The sequence below is a fragment of the Prenolepis imparis genome, unplaced genomic scaffold (genome assembly GCF_030444845.1).
Source record: "Prenolepis imparis isolate NDT839.2.m4 unplaced genomic scaffold, iyPreImpa1.0 SCAF_158, whole genome shotgun sequence".
Classification (NCBI taxonomy): Eukaryota; Metazoa; Arthropoda; class Insecta; order Hymenoptera; family Formicidae; genus Prenolepis; species Prenolepis imparis.
Window position 1 is genome coordinate 460 of NW_028141316.1, and position 19,707 is coordinate 20,166.

General features: G+C 29.1%; 1 long non-coding RNA gene across 2 annotated transcripts; it reads right to left on the reverse strand.

Annotated features, from left to right (window-relative positions):
• Window positions 1-8,014: 8,014 nt before the first annotated feature.
• Window positions 8,015-8,771, reverse strand: LOC145947829 (uncharacterized). Of its 2 annotated transcripts, none has more exons than XR_014427244.1 (3): window positions 8,683-8,771; window positions 8,309-8,486; window positions 8,015-8,036 (listed from the first exon to the last, which is right to left on the reverse strand). It is a non-coding gene; the product is annotated as an uncharacterized LOC145947829 (long non-coding RNA). The 2 variants fall into 2 exon arrangements; XR_014427245.1 differs by having other exon boundaries at window positions 8,016-8,055.
• Between the last annotated feature and the right edge of the window lie 10,936 nt (window positions 8,772-19,707).

Below are 19,707 nucleotides of genomic sequence, written 5' to 3' on the forward strand. Positions count from 1 at the left end.
CAAAAGCTTTGATCATAGGGTACCATGCTATGTAATCTTTCTCTCGCCATAAGTAGCTCGCAAGTTTCCAGAATATGGCGAAATCAAGTTTTCTATTTATCGCCATATAGAATGCATCATCGATGATTTGCGCTCGATTAAGAACATGTATTTTAGAATAGTTTTCAGAATTTAAGTAATGTGCAAGTTTTTGCCAGCTCACCTCATCATAGTTGACTCTATAGTATCCTATTATTGAACAGATAAATTTTATCGATTCTCTTGAATGTATAAAATAAAAAGATTTTGAATTAAATTAATTTTATTTTTGCATATTGTTTTAAACATATATAAACTACTTTATGTAGAAATTGAACAAATATACATATTGTAATAAAAAGATGCCATAATTAAATTAAAAATTAAAGCTCTATAAAAATAAATGGTGTAGAAAATTAATATATTAAAATAATATATTTATATATATATATATATATATTTATATATATATATATTAATATATTTAAATTAATATATTATAATTTATATTATAATTTATTTAATATTTACCAGTTTGTTGTATGTTGACAATGATCCATTTAACTTCTTTATCAAGGAGTATTTTCAACGTCGGTGTTGAGTTCGCTAAACAAGCACTAATATTTGGCCAATTTATGTCAAAATTGATGTTTGTGTCCATAGTATAGGTGACGGGTATAAAATATGATGTTTCATCAAATTTGTCGTTAAACTCTTTCGATATTGTGACATGATCGCTAGAAAAATCTCGTGTCACATTTAGCACCGGACAATACTTTTGTGTAGACCAAATATTCATCATTTTTTTCAAGTTCCGAAGGTAATAGAAATAGTAAGTATCGTATTTTTTTGTTTTATTTTCCATAACGTTCCACAGATCATCGGGAGTTTTCGAATTAGAGAAAGACAGTCTGTAAAATTTAACATATTGTGTGGCAATAAATGCTACATGATTTAAATTATTCGCATTAGCAAAATATAAAATTATAATTATTTGTTTTAACGAATATAGCTTGAATAACTTTCACTTTAATATTAACTTTGACTCTTACAAAGGCCAATTAATATAAAGCAGCGGTTGATTTTTTTACAAAATAAAGTTCAATACTGCAAATTGCATAAAATAATGCTAATATATTTTATGCAAACCATAATTTTATTTTTTCAATTAATTACTTAATTATTTTATTGGCATATTTCAGTGTTTTTGTTATATATTTTAGAGGGTGTAATATATATATATATATTTATATATATATATATATATTTATATAAATATATATATATTTATATATATATTGTTATAGCCCGAACTATAACCAGTAGTTATTAGAAATTAGAATTTACTGAATATCTTTATAGAATACTGTAAAACATTTTTGCTTATAAAAGAGCGCTCTCGACAAACGCTCGTCGCTTGAAAACGCTAACGCAGCGAGACACGCGCGAAGCACCGGAAACCGCGAGATGCAAGCGAAGACCTGCGACTTCAACCTGCTTCGCTTGCAGTTAGAACAAAAACGCGTGAATATTACTAACCAATCAGAGACCTGTTTCCAAGGACCTTTCCCGAAAGAAATCCAAGAAACAAAGAGGATATAGGACGGAGAGCCCGCCCGCGAAGGCAGTCTCGAATAAAACTCCTAAACATCAAGACGGAGTCGCTAATAAGAATCCGGAACATCAGGACGAGACTCACTAATAAAAATCTGAATCATTAAGAAGAATTACTAATAAACGCTCGCTAGCCAAACCTCGAATGTTACGCGAATATTTAATTAAAGAAATAACGAGAAATAAAGTGAAACCAAATTTAATCAGAAATAAAAGTATATTTTAAGAGAAAGAAAAGAGTACAACACTCCTAACTTCCTACGAAGTCCTGCACGACCCGAGGATCCTCATCCTTAATTCGGCGCAACCCCAGTGCCTTGCTCGAGGCACACAACAATTTGGTGGCAGCGGTGGGATCGCGCCGACGGACCGCCAGGACCAGCAGGAACCTGAAGACCTGAAAAACAATACAACCGTATTAGAAAAATCAGGCACGTCGAAATAATCGACGGACAACACAGAAAGCAGCATACTAAAAATTAAGACCCGCAATACACACATACACAACGTGTGGAAGCAGGCACGTCAGTTAGAAAAACAGCTGATGGAAATAAGCAGAAGTCACAGTGCAGTGAAAGTGAAGGACGGACAACGCAAGCAGTACGAAGAGCGATAAGCAAGCAGCTGAGAATCGAGTAGGATCGCCAACGTCCCAAGGACAACGCCGACCTGCGACAATCTCACGGACAACGCGTCATCACGGAGCGACGACCTGCCGTGTCAAGCACGAGCACCGAGCCGCCAGCCGTTATCAGCCCACGAGCGATCGAGTTGCAGTAGCAGCAGCCAAGCCGTACCGAGCGATAAAGAGCGTAACGATGCGAACCGTAATACTGTAAGTCCGATCCTTATAATATTTCTGCGTGAATGTCGGAAGGGAACAAGACATCCCCGAAACCGATAGCGAACAAATCTTGGCTACATAGCGACTCAGCCAAACGAGCGATTCAAGCGTTACCACTAACTGTAGAAAAACTCGAGCGAGTTCGTAGAAAATTAGAGAACGAATATTCAAGCGAAAGCGAAGACGAATTACCCGCGAACGTCATTGTTAAACGCGAGTTCCCCTTCGATAGTTTTGACGAAAGTATACTAAAGACGCGAACAGACGGTAATAACGAAAATATAAAAGAAATTAAAATACGCGCAAGCAAAACCCCTAGCAACGCGTCACAGAAAAGTGGATGGTCAACTACGTAGCGATTTTGACTCTAACGAAGATAACATGTCGGTAATGCACACTCCACCAAATGGTGCAGCGGACGTATCCGTGGGTGCTGTGGACCGCGAAATTGGTCGCCTACGCGAAACTATAGAGCGCGGAAACGTACATCGCGTAGAAGTCGACGTACACAGGACACCCGCCGAACATAGGACACCCGTCGAAAACAACGCGAACGAGGAAAATCCTTTGATGCGCGACGTATTACAAGGCCTACGAGATTTACAAATCGAAATGCGGACAGAAATAAATAAAATGTACGATTGGAGGTCACGCGGAGAGAGATCAGACGAGAGTCGTCAAAGCTCCCGCGAACGCGCACGCAAACGGGATGCAAATAGGCACCGCGATAATCGACATCTCCGTGAACACACCCGTAATCAAGATGCGGAAGAGAGATGCGACAGTCGGCAAGATCTACGCGAACTCACTCCCGAGCGAGACAGAAATAATCAACGTGATCACCGCGACTACCCTCGCAATCGAGACGCAGGAGATCGACGGAATCTACGCGAACACACACGCGAACAGGGAGCGGATAGGCGCTTAGACAATAGGCAGATTAGATCCCGCGAACGCGCTTATGATCGAGATTCGGACGAAGAGCACGAGCCTCGTATGGCTTACGGACGAACCGAGCGTGACATCCGAAATCGGCGAAATGCCTCACAACGGTACATGTCACTAAAGGAGGCGCGAATAATGATACCGGAGTTCGACGGCACAACGCGAACCCGATTACAAGAATTTTTAAACTCCTGTACGTACGCAATTAAAAATATTCACCCCGATGACGAGGAAGCGTTAATTCAAGGAATATTATTTACTAAATTACGGGGAAAAGCCATGCAAGATTTCGAGACACGAGACATCCAAACGTTCGAAGAATTGAAAGACCAACTAGAAAATTCTTATCAAAGTAAGCGGAGTACAGCGCATTTACAAATCGAGTTCAATTCGCTCAAGCAAAACTTTAACGAACCGGCACAGAGTTTCGGACAACGCGTCGACAAACTTGCCAGGAAATTATATAGCTCAATGATTGAGGGAGAAAAGCGTTCGAGCACATATAAGCGTGCTATTTTAGAAACCATACAAAGCCAAGCATTACTCAATTTCCAATTCGGGTTACGTAACGAATTGAAAATACTCGTGCGATCACAACGATACACAACACTCCAAGAAGTGATAACGGGCGCAACCGCAGAAGAAAAGTTAATAGGATCTAACGCATCGCGAATGACAAATGCATCGCAAAGCAAAACTGGGCAACAACCGCGATAAGGTCAACATAAAACCACGCAATGTTATAAATGCGGAAAATCGGGACATTACGGACGCGATTGCCGCAGCAGTAAATACGCGCTCCCAAAACCGGACAAGCCCCCTCGCGCAAATACCGTAGAGAAATTCTGCAATTATTGCAAAAAACGCGGACATAATCGCGACGAGTGTTGGACTCTAAATGGAAGGCCGAAAACAAATACACCGGACCACGATAAGGGAACCGATAATAAAAAATCGCGAAGCATAAATAAAATTGAAAACCGTAAGAAACCACAATCGCGAAAAAGAGATACCGAATCCGAGTATAGCAGTGACGAAGAAGAACGGCAAGAAGAGAAGAATAAAAAGACACGCGCGATAGAATATCAGGTGACTCACGTGCGACAGACGCCTCGTGGAGCAGCGAGCCTGAATTTAATAACTCTACCTATACGCGAAGTAAAGAACGGCAAGATTAACATGCTCTACGATTCTGGAGCTACTGCCTCTTTAATAAAAGTTAAACATCTGAAAGGTGAAACCGAGATATACAACGACAAAATTACTTTGATCGGCATAACCGGGCATAAAGCGCGAACAATAGGAAAATTCTACGCGACTATCGATCTAGGCAGCCGAAAAATCAAACACGCGATTTATGTCGTAAAGGACGACTTCCCAATGGAATACGAAGGGATCATAGGAATCGATTTTCTACAAAAGCAACAAGTCACGTGCGATTACAAAAAACAGGAGATTCAAATAGGAAACGCCGTATTAAAATTACGACCGTACAATAAAATTCAATTAAAACCGCGTAGCGAAACGATAATACAACGGCAACGAATCGTAATAAGATAGGCGTGATAAAGGCCGAAGAAACAGCACCGGGAATATATATCGGACGAAGCCTGGTAAAACCAAAAAATTTTTTGTGCCCCGTCAGTATAATTAATACGACCGATGAAACGGTAGAGATTAGTACGCCGCTCGTAACCGTAGAAGACATATGTGAAGATAACGCACACAAAATATATACAATACACACGGGCGACACTCATGACTCAAACACGCGCGCCGACACCTCGCCCGTCAACGTAATTACCAAAAAAGAACTCCAACGTGAACTACATAGTAAAAAAGGGAAGAAAAGCAGTGTACATGCATGCGAATAGACTAAAACTAGTTATAGAAAACTAATACTTACTTCACCTGATAATAAAAATTGCGAAACAAAACCATTAAAGATAAAATTAACACTTAATATATTATCACAGGACACTCACACTATTAATCTGCAACGCTGCAGCATCGCTTAGAATTAACAAAGCCAAAGTACTAGATTTTAGAAATAAGAAACGATTATAATATTATAATGTAAACGGGAATTATAACTGTACGTAGCATTAGAAATAATCTTAACAAAAATAAGATAAGAAAGCGAAAAACTTCGTACCTCCGTTTTTCTTTTTTTTACGGGGGAGGAATGTTATAGCCCGAACTATAACCAGTAGTTATTAGAAATTAGAATTTACTGAATATCTTTATAGAATACTGTAAAACATTTTTGCTTATAAAAGAGCGCTCTCGACAAACGCTCGTCGCGTGAAAACGCTAACGCAGCGAGACACGCGCGAAGCACCGGAAACCGCGAGATGCAAGCGAAGACCTGCGACTTCAACCTGCTTCGCTTGCAGTTAAAACAAAAACGCGTGAATATTACTAATCAATCAGAGACCTGTTTCCAAGGACTTTTCCCGAAAGAAATCCAAGAAACAAAGAGGATATAGGACGGAAAGCCCGCCCGCGAAGGCAGTCTCGAATAAAACTCCTAAACATCAAGACGGAGTCGCTAATAAGAATCCGGAATATCAGGACGAGACTCACTAATAAAAATCTGAATCATTAAGAAGAATTACTAATAAACGCTCGCTAGCCAAACCTCGAATGTTACGCGAATATTTAATTAAAGAAATAACGAGAAATAAAGTGAAACCAAATTTAATCAGAAATAAAAGTATATTTTAAGAGAAAGAAAAGAGTACAACACTCCTAACTTCCTACGAAGTCCTGCACGACCCGAGGATCCTCATCCTTAATTCGGCGCAACCCCAGTGCCTTGCTCGAGGCACACAACAATATATATATATTTATATATACATTGTCTGAGTATTTGTATGTATATATTTTTATTATAATAGGTCTTATTTGTTTTGAACTATTTTGTTAACAAATTTATTTTTAACAGCATTTACCAATTTTTTATATTTCAAATTTCAGTTTGTATCATACCCAAATTTGAATAATCATCGGATACACTGTCCTAAAGTTATCGTATGTGTTTTTATCTTCTTTAGAAAAGTTTTTAATGTACATTTTTGCTCTTACATATATTATACACTTCTTTTAACGTTTTGTGTATATATTTAATATATATGTATAGGATTATATATATACAGAATTTTCTAAATATGGACCGATGGATAATATAGTATTGTCTAATAACTTTACACCCATATAATATAATTTAAGTATTACTGCATAAATAAGATCTCATAAAAAATTGTTATAGTTAAGATTATTATTATTGCCAGTTAGACTTTAATTTGTATTAAAACCAGATAGTCATATTATAATATATGTTTTCAAATTTCGTATTGTATGATATTTGAGAAGAAGCACATTTTTATTTGTTTCTTTTTGTTTGTTTGTAGAGAAAATTTTATCCTTTTTTGTGTCACTTAATAATTATAAGACTAATTAAAATAAACAAGACAGGTTATAGAATATTGAATAAAAATTTATTTTAGAAAAATTCTTATGATAGTCTATATAAGGAAACTTCCCACACAGCACATGTAAATTCCGAGAATGTTCTGAGAATATCACAAAAGTATATTGCGTATGTTCTAGAAACATTCGAAATACATACTGCGATATACTGAGTATGTACTAAGAATGCTACTATGTCCGATTTTTCCTGCTTCTCAGTACATACTGAAAATATCTTTTAGTATATAATAAGTATATCTATAGAATGTCTTGAGTATGACATTGGTATACATATATGTACTAATAATGTACTAATAATATACTCAAGACATTCTATAGATTAACTTATATTTTCTATATTTTATATATAAATATAAATGATATATGTTACCGTAAACACCCCATATTTGTTTTTTCATATACTTACTAGTAAAAATATGCAAATTTTGACTACTAAGTATACGGAAAAACAGATTTCGAGTGTTTACGGTACATATATATATAATCCATTTATATTTATACTATAAATTTAACTATAAATTTTACTATAAATAAAAAAAATTGGTGTAAAATATTAACATTTTGTTCACACATAAAATCTTTTTATTCAAATTTCTTAAATATATGTTATAATTGCACATATATTATTTGAACGTATAATTGCACTTTTATATTTTTTTATATAAACATTTTACTTATTATTATTTATTATTATATATATGTATATAATTTTTCTTATTTCACAGAAAGTATTAGATCACGAAGTTGATAATAATGTTCTTTCTGTGCAAACGCTGTAACATATAATAATAATTTCACATAAGAATACATTTAATAATATCTAACATATATTTAATAAGCTATATGTTGTTACTGAAATTAACTTTTAAAATCATTTTAAAAATTAATTGCAGTAATAACTTAGCTCTTATTTAATCGCACACTATATAATTAAAATATGTTATAAAACTCACTTGATTTTTGCGAATCCAGAGTTTCACTTTTATTTTTTACATATCTCATCTATATATATATATGTGTATATGCGGAGATACTTTTTCTTTAGAAAGATTCTGCAGAGATCACAAAGTGATAATTGATATAATAAACGACAATTGATAATCCTTTTTTTGTGCAAATAACGCTGTAACATATAATGAGAACTTCATATAAGAATACATATATTAATATATATTAGTTGTTACTGCAATTAACTTTTAAAACGGTTTTAAAAGCCTAGTTAACATATTATTTTATATGTATGCAATATCTTTCATTCATTATCAATGTGTAATATACAAATATAGAGTATTGGCATACATTAGTCTTTTAAGATCGTTTTAAAAGTTAATTGCAGTAACAATTAGCTTACTTAATCGTACACACTATATAATTAAAATATGTTATAAAACTCACTTGATTTTTGAATCCAGAGTTTCACTTTTATTTTTCACATTTACATCTCATCTATATACATATGTATATATGTGTATGCGGAGAACACTTTTTCTTTAGAAAGATTCTGCAGAGATCACAAAATGATAATTGATATAATAAACGACAATTGATAATGACGTCCTTTTTTGTGCAAATGCTGTAACATAATAATAAGAATTTCACATAAAAATACATATTTTTGATTGACATTATAATATTCGATTGTGAGGTTATAATTTGCATTAATGAGGTTAATTTGTGTGTTTAAAATTATGAAGTATTAATAAATCATTGAATAGCTTTTATAAAATACCCTTTTTACATTTAATTTATTTGAAAATAAAAAGGATTACCTGCGATTAATCACAATCGTAATATAATTGCACCAGATTGCACATAGCACTTGCACGTGGTCAGTGAAGAAGAACAAGGAAAAGACAAATGACGGCAATAGCGGAAATTACGTATCCAAAATGGCATACATATCCGCTCATAAGTAAAAATGCGCGTAATTCAATAGTATATTATGAGAATATACGAAAAATAATATATTATAAGAGATATTAAAAGTACATTCTGAGAATATACGAGAATATACGAAAAATAATATACTACACAAGATGTTCTGATAATATCCCGAGAATATACGAAAAATAATATACTACACAAGATATTATAGAGATGTTCTCAGTATATTACGTACAGTACGTACATTCACAGAATGAATATAGAATATTCGTACGATATCATGTGCTGTGTGGGTTATAATTATTATATTACAATATGAATAACACTTACTTTACAAATGTATTTATAGATGTCCAAAATATATTATCGGGAATTACACTTTGTAACATGCGCCATATAACGGCTCCTATAGAAATATAAAGTATACGTAACAATATATATTTTAAATAATTTTAACCAGTGATGTTCATAAATTCGTAAACATTACTAATTATATTAAATATACGAACAAATTATAATTTAAAAAAAATTATTTATAACATAAATATACGCAAACAAGAAGAAATAAATGCAGAATTGAATTTGTTATTATTGTTATTAATACATGTTTATGGTTGGCAATGTAATTATTGTTTATTATATTATTTTAAAAAATTTTTATATAAATATATATCTGCATATGTAAATATACAGGGTGTCACTTAAATTCCGCCAACTAAGTACATAACGTTATTCCTTACCAAAAAATAAGTCGAAAAGTTCTAAACATTTTTTTTGGTACACTAAATAATAGAGTAATAATTCAGTATTGGAGAAATAATTTACTTAATAATGAAGTAATAATTCAGTAAATCCAGGTAATATGTACTCACGCACACTGTGAGCGAATCACTGACGTGCTCCAGGATAATGTTCGGCGCTGTTTGGCCGTTAATTTACTGAATTATTACTCCATTATTAAGTGTTCAAAAAAGAAAATTGTTCAGGAATTTTCGACTTATTTTTTGGTAAGAAATAACGCTATGTATTTAGTGGGCGGTCTTTAAGTGACACCCTTAATATGTATATATTTATATATATTTTAATTAATTCATAATTTATAATTCAAATGTACATACATACATACCTTTAATAGGAGAAAAAAAAATTTTTGAATTAATTTTAAACGTATCGCTTGAGTTTTCCTTAAAATTATTTGTATTCGTTGTACCGTTTGTTGTTAGAAATCGAGATTCATATTGAGCCTGAACTACGAACAAGTCCATCATTCGGATATCTGGTAAAGCCTACGAACAAATAGATGTATCCGAATAAATATAAAATGGTGAAAGAAAATCACATTAATAATACGAAATAATGAATAAAATTTTTATAGCTATTTCTAAAAATCCTTTGTTATTTTATATATTCATTTAAATTAAAATAATTTTTTTTAGTAAAATTTGTTCACAACTATACATATTTAACAATTTGATAAAAATTATTATCGTAGATTTAAAAATATAAACGCGAGTTCTTCATAAAATGTAATATCGAATTTTAAGTATAATTTGTATCTGCTCTGTAATGTTTTTTTTTTCAAATAGTGATAATATTGCAAAATAGTGAAAAAAATAATATATTGATATTTCTTTTATATTTTTTTCGAATAAAAAGGCAATTTCAAAATTTTACATTTTGTCAGAATATCAACCATAATTTTCTTATAATTAACGTTAGAAATGTTAGAAGACCAACCTGATTGACGATATACGTTCCGTAAAACAGAATGAAGCCCTCATTTAACCACCAGTGAGACAAATGAATAGAATCAAAGAGATAACCATACCATTGAGATATTATATCATGAGCTATTGAGCGCATCATTATAAATTTATGCGCAGGAAGATGTAATTTCTCGTTGTAAATAATATCAGCTTCACTGAAAATTGTTTGTTAATAATATGATTATTTCGAACCATTTTGTTATAAATTTGCATATTTTGCTTATATACAAATTAAATGCTTTTACATATGTATATTAAAGAAATATAATTCAAGTATTGTCATACATAATTAGAATTTTAATAAACATAAGAATATATAATTAAACATTAGTACACAAAAAAGTTGTTAGTTTTTTGTAATAATTTATTCGATGTATTATATGTGTTAATTATATGTAATTATTTTATATAACTTTATTCTTTTATTTCCCAAAAACGGAATAAGTATATAGTAATTTTATTTTCCATTATTTTTGTTATCATTTATTTGTCAAAGTGTTAGAATAAATCTTCTAGCCATTTTTCGATAAATATATAACAAAAAGTAATTATACTCATACACATACACAATGCGTTTAGTAATAAAAGTAAGTTCAGTAATTAGAACAGAAACATATATTTTTAACATAAAAACTAAAAATTGTATTAAATCGTTGATAATATTTAAATTCTTAGTTTGATATAACGACGAAAAAGTTTCTCCATCATGGAATGTCTATTACATATCTATAAATGTAAGTTATTCAGTAATTGAAATATAGTAAATATTACATATACATGTGTTTTATCGCGTCATTTATTATATAATTGCTTATAGGAATTACTTGATCATCGATAAAAGCACATATTTCCAAATTATATAAAATATTCTACTCTCTAAATTGTTAAAATAAATAAATAATTGAGTAAATACCGTTATCGTCTGCATTTAATTAAGCTATCAGATGTAACAATAGAAGTAGAAAAAATGTATTACTTGTAAATAATCAGACCACAGGTACGCCTAATTTTGTTCTTGAAATTCGGAACGGCGACATAATCACTCCTGAAACGTTTTTCAGGATATTCCAATCGTTTTCTAAACGCAAAGTTATCATTGTAGCAACATATAGACCGAATTTCACGTAGGGTGCAAAATACGGTCTGCACCACGTCAGTGACAGTCTTGTTCCAATTAAAAATATGAATTGGATGCAGACCATCAACTTTATATATTAAAATTGCTACGTCGTTTGGAGATATTTCAGATGTCGTTTGGAAATGAGTTAAGTATTATCGTGCCATTGGCTATAATATCGTATTCTCGTATCGGCATGTGCGATAGAGCTCTGTATCCTTTGTCATGTTCTACTACTACTAGACTTTGTCTGTCGGAAATTTTAAAGGTGGCACTTAATTTCGGGTTGTCCATACATGGAAATAACTCTCGGGCTGTTTCTTCTTGATTTAGTATCGCGTGCATCCACCTATCAGATTTTAATGACATGCTTTAGAGAATGACAACTTTTCAGCAATTACTGATACAACAATTATTAAGAAAGCATTACAGAATGTATCAGCGCAATATATAAATAATGTTAAAATAATAATATGATAATGATTATCGCTCATTGTTCATTATTATTTATAATTATATGTATATTTTTACACATACATATAAACATACATATACACAACAGGTCAAATATAATATTATTTTTCTATTATACAGGGTAGTCCTGAAATACTATGCCAAAATCAGGGATTGGGCTCGTCATAAGGATGAAAAATGTTCATTTGTACATTAGTCCAAAAACGGCTTCTTCAGGAATTACAATTCATGTAATTATTTAATAATTAATACCTGATTCAAAAAAATGGAAGGCCAACGAAAAGAAAGAACTTTATTTTTATTTACAGATTTACAGATAATGTTGAAAATATTTACCATTAACTGAAACACACGTTTCCATTCGTCTAACCATTGAATTTTTCCGTTCGACTAATACTTCGAGATATCGGAAGAAGAAATCGAGATTGTTGTGCTTTAAATTCTGAAGTGTTGCTTCGCGCGTACAATATATTCGATTAATCTTATTAAACACCTTAATGTATAAAAAGTACAAATCATAATAAGGTACGATAAGAACTTTGAAAGTATTTATTCTTGGAAATTGATAATTAAATGAGTCGTAACTCTGACGAAGCAGTTTTAGACTAATGTTTATAAGAACTTTTTTCATCCTTAAGACAAGCTCAATCCAATTCTTGATTATGGCCAAGTATTTCAAGACTACCTTGTATATTAATGCATAAAATTATTTTATAGTTGTATATAAAATATGGTACACAAAAGCAATATTAAATTATATAGTTTTGCGTACGCGTGGGTATGCATATGTAGAAATGTGCCTTTAAAATTTATGCAATAATTGTTATTCTTTAATAGTACACTTACTGTGATTCTTATTTAATATTAATGTAATTGTGTGCAATGCATTTCTTAACTTAATACTACTTATTTACATTTACATATATTTTATATTATGTCTTTAGATTTTTCATTAAATAGCAATGCAACTAATGTAAATATTTATATAGTATTCGATATATATATTATGTAAATATATATATATATTATGTAAAGTATAATCATACTCAGGTATAAAGAAGTTTTCCTTGCAACATTGTCAACAACATATTTTTTGTAAATCGTCGTAAAAAAGAAATTGATACATATTATAGTGTTTAATGGTAATATAAATAATTTGTAAAATATAAGAATAAATGTATACAAATTTTAACAAATATGACTTATAATTTATAACTAAATATACATAATATGTATATATATTGTATATGTATATTATGTATTTATATTATATGCACTTATATATATATATATATATATATATATATATATATATATTTATATATATATTTATATATTTATATTTTTATATTATTTATACATTTATTTATTGCTAATTTTTAATATATTTTTATATTTACTCACTCAACCTGTTTATGGTTTTCGTACCAATAAGTTCTCAAAAACTGTAAAGTATATCGTCCATATATATGGTTCTCAAATTTTATATTCAAAATATAATATCCTTCTTCGAATTTATTATGAAGCCTTAATTGTTCATCGAAATTAGCAATGGCAGTTCCATATCCAAAAAGTATATAATTTGGTGTATAAATTTTTCGATTTTCTAATGACATCATATTCACTTTTAGTACATTTATATGTATTGATACATCAAAAGTTATGTTCCGTAATGCACAATTAATGGAAACTGTGATATTGGACTCGCCCTTTAACATATATTTTGATTCTAGTTTTAGCTTCAAATCATAATGGTATGGTACCAGACAGTTTGACGAAAAAGCCATTACCATTACAACGATGTGTAATAAAATATTTAATGACAGTTTTAGGATCATTATATCAGTTTTTGCTTCAAATCTGCAAACATATATTTTTTTTAAGATTGAAATGAGAAACAAAAATGCATAACAAGTTAATTTAAGAAGAATGCAAAACTGTCGCCTTCTCTCTAAGAAAAGGGAAACGTAATCAAAAAATTGCAGCAATTTAGAAAAATATACAATCTATTTATATAGTTGTAAATTTTTATAAATATTTTTTAAATATGTATATTGCGTTTTATGTTAAGGCTTCTTGTAACTGGCTACGGCCACGTTAGATTGTGACGTCAGAGGCGAGAAAATACACGTTAAGAATATTTGCGCGCCATTTTTATGTATAAATATATTTTGATAAAACATAACTTTAGATGATTTTAGCACACTTTTAAAATATTCCCCGAAAATTTTTCATTTCACAGTCAATCAACAATTGTAAAATAATTGAAACAGCAAACTTTGTCACGCGAAATGACTGCGCATGTGCAAAGACCTGACGGACTTGTCCTCATTTCACAGTTACTTTACAGTTGTTGATTGATTATAAAGGGAAAAAGATAATTTTCGGAATATTTTAGAAGTATATATACTAAAGCAATCTAAAATTGTATATTATCATAATATCTTCTTATCTAAAAATGACACGCAAAAATTTTCAGCCTGTATTTTCTCTCTACTTTGTTGAATGTTGTTTCTTCGTTAAGAACACTCATTAAATACACTCGGCCAAAAAAAGCGGTTCACTTCAAGAGTAGTAAAAAATTGTGAAAGTTTAAAAATTTATAACTCAGCTAATAATTATGATATCAAGGTGTTTAAAAAAAGAAAATAAAGCTTGAAGTCTGTAGTTTGAGAAAATTTTAGTGCCGATTACGTGGAATGATCAATTTTGCAATGAAAAATGACAGAGTGTGAACCTGCAAAACTGATAAATAATAGATCCACTTTCCTGAATTGCACGGCGTGAATCAGATGACGTAGCTCAATGGGATAAAAAACACGTGAAAATTTAAAGTTTTCTCTTTAAAATGCGTTTTGGTGGAATTCGATACAATAATTTTTCGCCGACTTATCTCAATTTGAAAAAAGTCGGTTTTTAACGACAAATTATGACATAATATTTGTACTTGCTATATTTAATAAAATATAAAATATAAAAATAAAAATAAAAAATTATAATTTTTGTGTTAGAAAACCGACTATTTTCTATTTGAGATAGCTCAGCGTAATATTATCGTATCGAATTCTGCTAAAGCGCATTTTGACGAGAAAAGTTTGAATTTTCACGTTTTTTTTGTCTCATATGTCAATTGATTCACGCCGTGCAATTCAGGAAAGTGGACCTTTTAGTTATGAGTTTTGCAGATTCTAACTCTGTTATATTTCATTGCAAAACTGGTCATTTCACGTAATTGGCACTAAAATGTTATCAAACTACAGACCTCAAGCTTTATTTTCGTTTTTTAAACACATCGATAATATAATTATTATTTGAGTTATAAATTCTTAAACTTTCAAAATTTTTTACTACTTTTTAAGAGTACCGTTTATATGGCAGTGTAAAACAGAAAACAGAAAACAGAAAACAGAAATACTAAAGAAATATATGAAAATAAATGGAAAACTCTCGATATCTGAGAGAAAGGAAATCTAATATGTAAATAAATTACAATAATTTATATAAAAAGATTAATTTGTTTAAATAATTGATCATTAAGGAATTTTTATATACAAAAATTAGAGTACTACAAGCAGCGCGCTAATTATTGTGTATATTTATATTTGATGTAAAGTATGCAACTTTTAATCGCTTACAGAATATCAAAATGATTATAGCAGTGACAACTCAGTATAACAAAAATAATCAACATCTTAAACTCAGCACGGTAATTAGACATCAATTTATCACGATATTAATCAAAATTTGCGTTGGACATCTTAGATTTGTGAAAGCTGTCAAATAACGCGATCGTGTTTGAGACAGTTCCATTTTTTATAACGGGAAAATAATAGAAGATTGTTTCATCGCGCGGTTATTCGACATCGAGAGAACCAATCAACATCGCGGAAAAGCGGTTTTCCTTTTTAATAATACAAATGAATTGCAGTTTGTATATTCACATCAAGGTACATATTAATCTTAATTTTATATATATAAATTAATGTTAATTTATGGTTTATTAATTCCTAATGCAAAACAACAATAATGTTATATTAAATAGATTGAAATTAAAAACACTAGAAACTATAAAAACTATAATTCATATTATAAACACATAGTTAGAATTATAAATGATAAAATAATATAATAAATATTATTGATAAATAGAGGATAATAATGATAAATATTGAAATATTAAATACTGAATAAATTATAGCACAAATGGTAAATAAATACTATTCACGAGACAAATAAAGAAAAAATATAATTTTTTTTAATTCTTAAAGGAATTTAATTTTATTATTAATATAATCTGAATTTATATGTGACTAGACCAAAAGCTACACGTGTGTAGCCTTACTAAAACAGAGCAATTGAATATTTACCTTGGAATTCGATAATAAATAAAATGTGCAGTATATAAATTATAGTGCGGAGCAGTTATAATCAAGTTAATTGTTTTAGTTTCATCGTGTAAGCTAAATTGTGTCCTCAAACAGTTAAATCTGTAAACAATATTCCTTATATATTAGTTTATTTTTCAAGAATGTCAAGGTTAATACGAGATATCAAGGTAAGTATGAATTTTCTTTATTCTATATTTATTTAATGTTATAAATCTTTCTGTATCGTGTATATTATAATTTTATATAAAACAAGTTTGATTAAGAGATACATTATATTGTTTCTTTTATTAATATTGAATTAAGATGTAGTTCCATAAAGGTATGGTCCTTTTCGACTTTGTGAAAAGCTTTTTTTCAGATCAAAATGAAATTCAGTAAAGAGAATTTTGGTCAATACTTATATGAAAGTAATTTAATCAAAGAGAAAATGTTACAAAATATGGTTATTGTGCACATTTGTGATGACTGCATCAATTTGAAATATGTGAAAGAAAAAAGCTTATAGTATTCTTAAGAAAATTGTTCCTCACTCTTAGTTTAAAAAGGTAAAATTATTACAAAAATTTAAATTATAATATGTATATTATTCAAATATTGTATTATAAAGGCTTGTAGGATTCAACATTCATTTCGTAGTGTTTATATCCTGTTCACGCATGATAGTATGATTTTCTTACATTTTTTAATTAGCCGCTATTCGTGACAATTTTTCCATTTGTGTATATGTAAAGGATGAGATGGTTAGTTTTTCTTCTTAGAGGCTGGAGGAAGAGAGATAAAGTTTTTTCACGTTTATATACATATATATTGTTTTTACATACACAGCAGCAAATTATAATTGCACTAATTAAAATACCATATGTCGCAACACATACATATATTAAGTATTACTGGGCTTTGTTCGTTATTAGTTTTTTGACATGTGTTTATTAATATGTTATTAATTTATTAATATCAGATTTTTATGTATCATTAGTAAGTTATATATACAAATAAATTACGTTCCGAAATTCATTGCCAGTACAGGAAACCTATAGTTTACGTATATTGTAAAAAAAAAAAAAAACGATGATATAGCTGTCGCAAATTTATTTCAAATTTTGTTTAATACACGTTTTAAAAGCAATTCAGATTAAGATTAAATAAAAGACGCAAAAACACTTTTCATTATCGTTGTATACATATTTTTTTACAAAAAAAGAATCATTTATTCTGCTTATTTGTTTATTTTCTTCTTATTATTACATATTAACTTAATTTAACATAATTTTACAGGGAACTGACTCTCGATATCTGTTAGAAATTAAATGTATTCAACAGAGCAATTTGTTTTTAATTGTAATTTGTTAAAATAATTAAAAGATGTTATATACATATTACACGTTAAATATAAATGTTTTTACGTTAACTGCAATGTGGAGAGAATAAAGACAATAATTGAAATAAAAAGAATATAAATGATTTCTTAGAAACAAAATAACATATTTTCTAGAAAATAAATATCTGTAATCGTGTGTCATCATTTCTTCTACATATTTTTATATACATATATATGTAAAAAGAAATATCTAAATGTTCAGTATTTTACTTACATTGTTTGTTGAATCACGAATCGTTATTTTATATAGCTAAAAGTGCTAGCCAAAAGTATCACTCAATCTTGATTTCACCTCTTCGAACAACCATCGAATACTGACGGTATCATAACATATGAAATACACAATGTCATGTAAATATCTCCTTAAAGCATGTGTCACACTGCGAATTGTCGACTACCTAATCAGAACAGAATGTAGATTAAGGATTCAGATTACCAATACTTCCAAAAGTGAATATAATTTACAAGATATTTTATATTTCAATTTAATATTATTTTACATAAACTATAAAATATCTCGTAAAACATTCAATCTTCAATGATGTTATCAATACAGTAATATAAAAAAAATAAAAGAAGTTAAGGAAAAATTAATTGGTTTAAAGAAAATACATGGTTGTGTTTAAGAAGTACACAACTATTTAATTTCAGGAAAAAAATAAGTTACATCTAGCGATATTAAATTGCAATTTCCTTTTTTTTCTCTTTTTAAATTATTTTTACCTTTTATTATTATTATTTTTTAAAAATTGTAAATGATTAATAAATAAATTATATACAATCGCGAAATATACACGAAGAAGTAACAAATAAACGAGTGCATAAATTTGTTACCATAATGTCACACTTTTCACAAATAGTAAATGTTCAGTTATAATTTAAAATATGTTCAACGTAATATGTCCAAAATTTAACTTCTTTTATCTCGTTGTGTTAATATTTTCTCCGTCATAAAGATAAAGTAAGAGAAAATTACTTAATAGTCATTAATATACATATATTTAGATTTCATTTCATTTATCTTATTCGATTATTAGAAAATTCTAATGTAAAAGAGAAATTCGCGTTAATATTATTCCACAATATTATACATATATTTAAAAAGTTGTAGAAGAATATTTTAGAAGATACGAAATAAACATATAAAATTATACATTTATGGCATACAGCATTTTGGAATAATTATAATTACATTAAATTTTATTATTTTACAGAAAAATTATATATTAATAATCAAATACTAATTTTTATAAAAATTTATATAAAACAGTAATGCTAATATTAATGTTAACTATTACACACACATTAGATAAAAATTAGTATACAAATTAATATAAAATTGTATTGCTAATATATTAATATTACCTATTACATTAAATGTACTGAGTAAATATTAATAATAAGTCATCAAAATGTTAATGTTTATAACCTATATGTATATATATATATATATATGTATGTGTGTGTATTAAATTTAATATCTTATATTTATTAAGTACATATCTCAGCATTAATATTTGAAAAGGCGGATATATAATCAATGTACATAACATAAAATATCATATACACATACATATATATATACATATATATATGTGTGTGTGTGTGTGTGTATAATAAAAATTACGTAAATATGATTAATGTTTATATGAATATTAAAACTAATAATATAATATTTAAATTAACTTTAAATTTTTAAAAATATATTACAATATAACTAAAACGATGAAGAAAATAATTATAATCAAATTAACATATAAGTAATATATACAAATAGATAATAAATA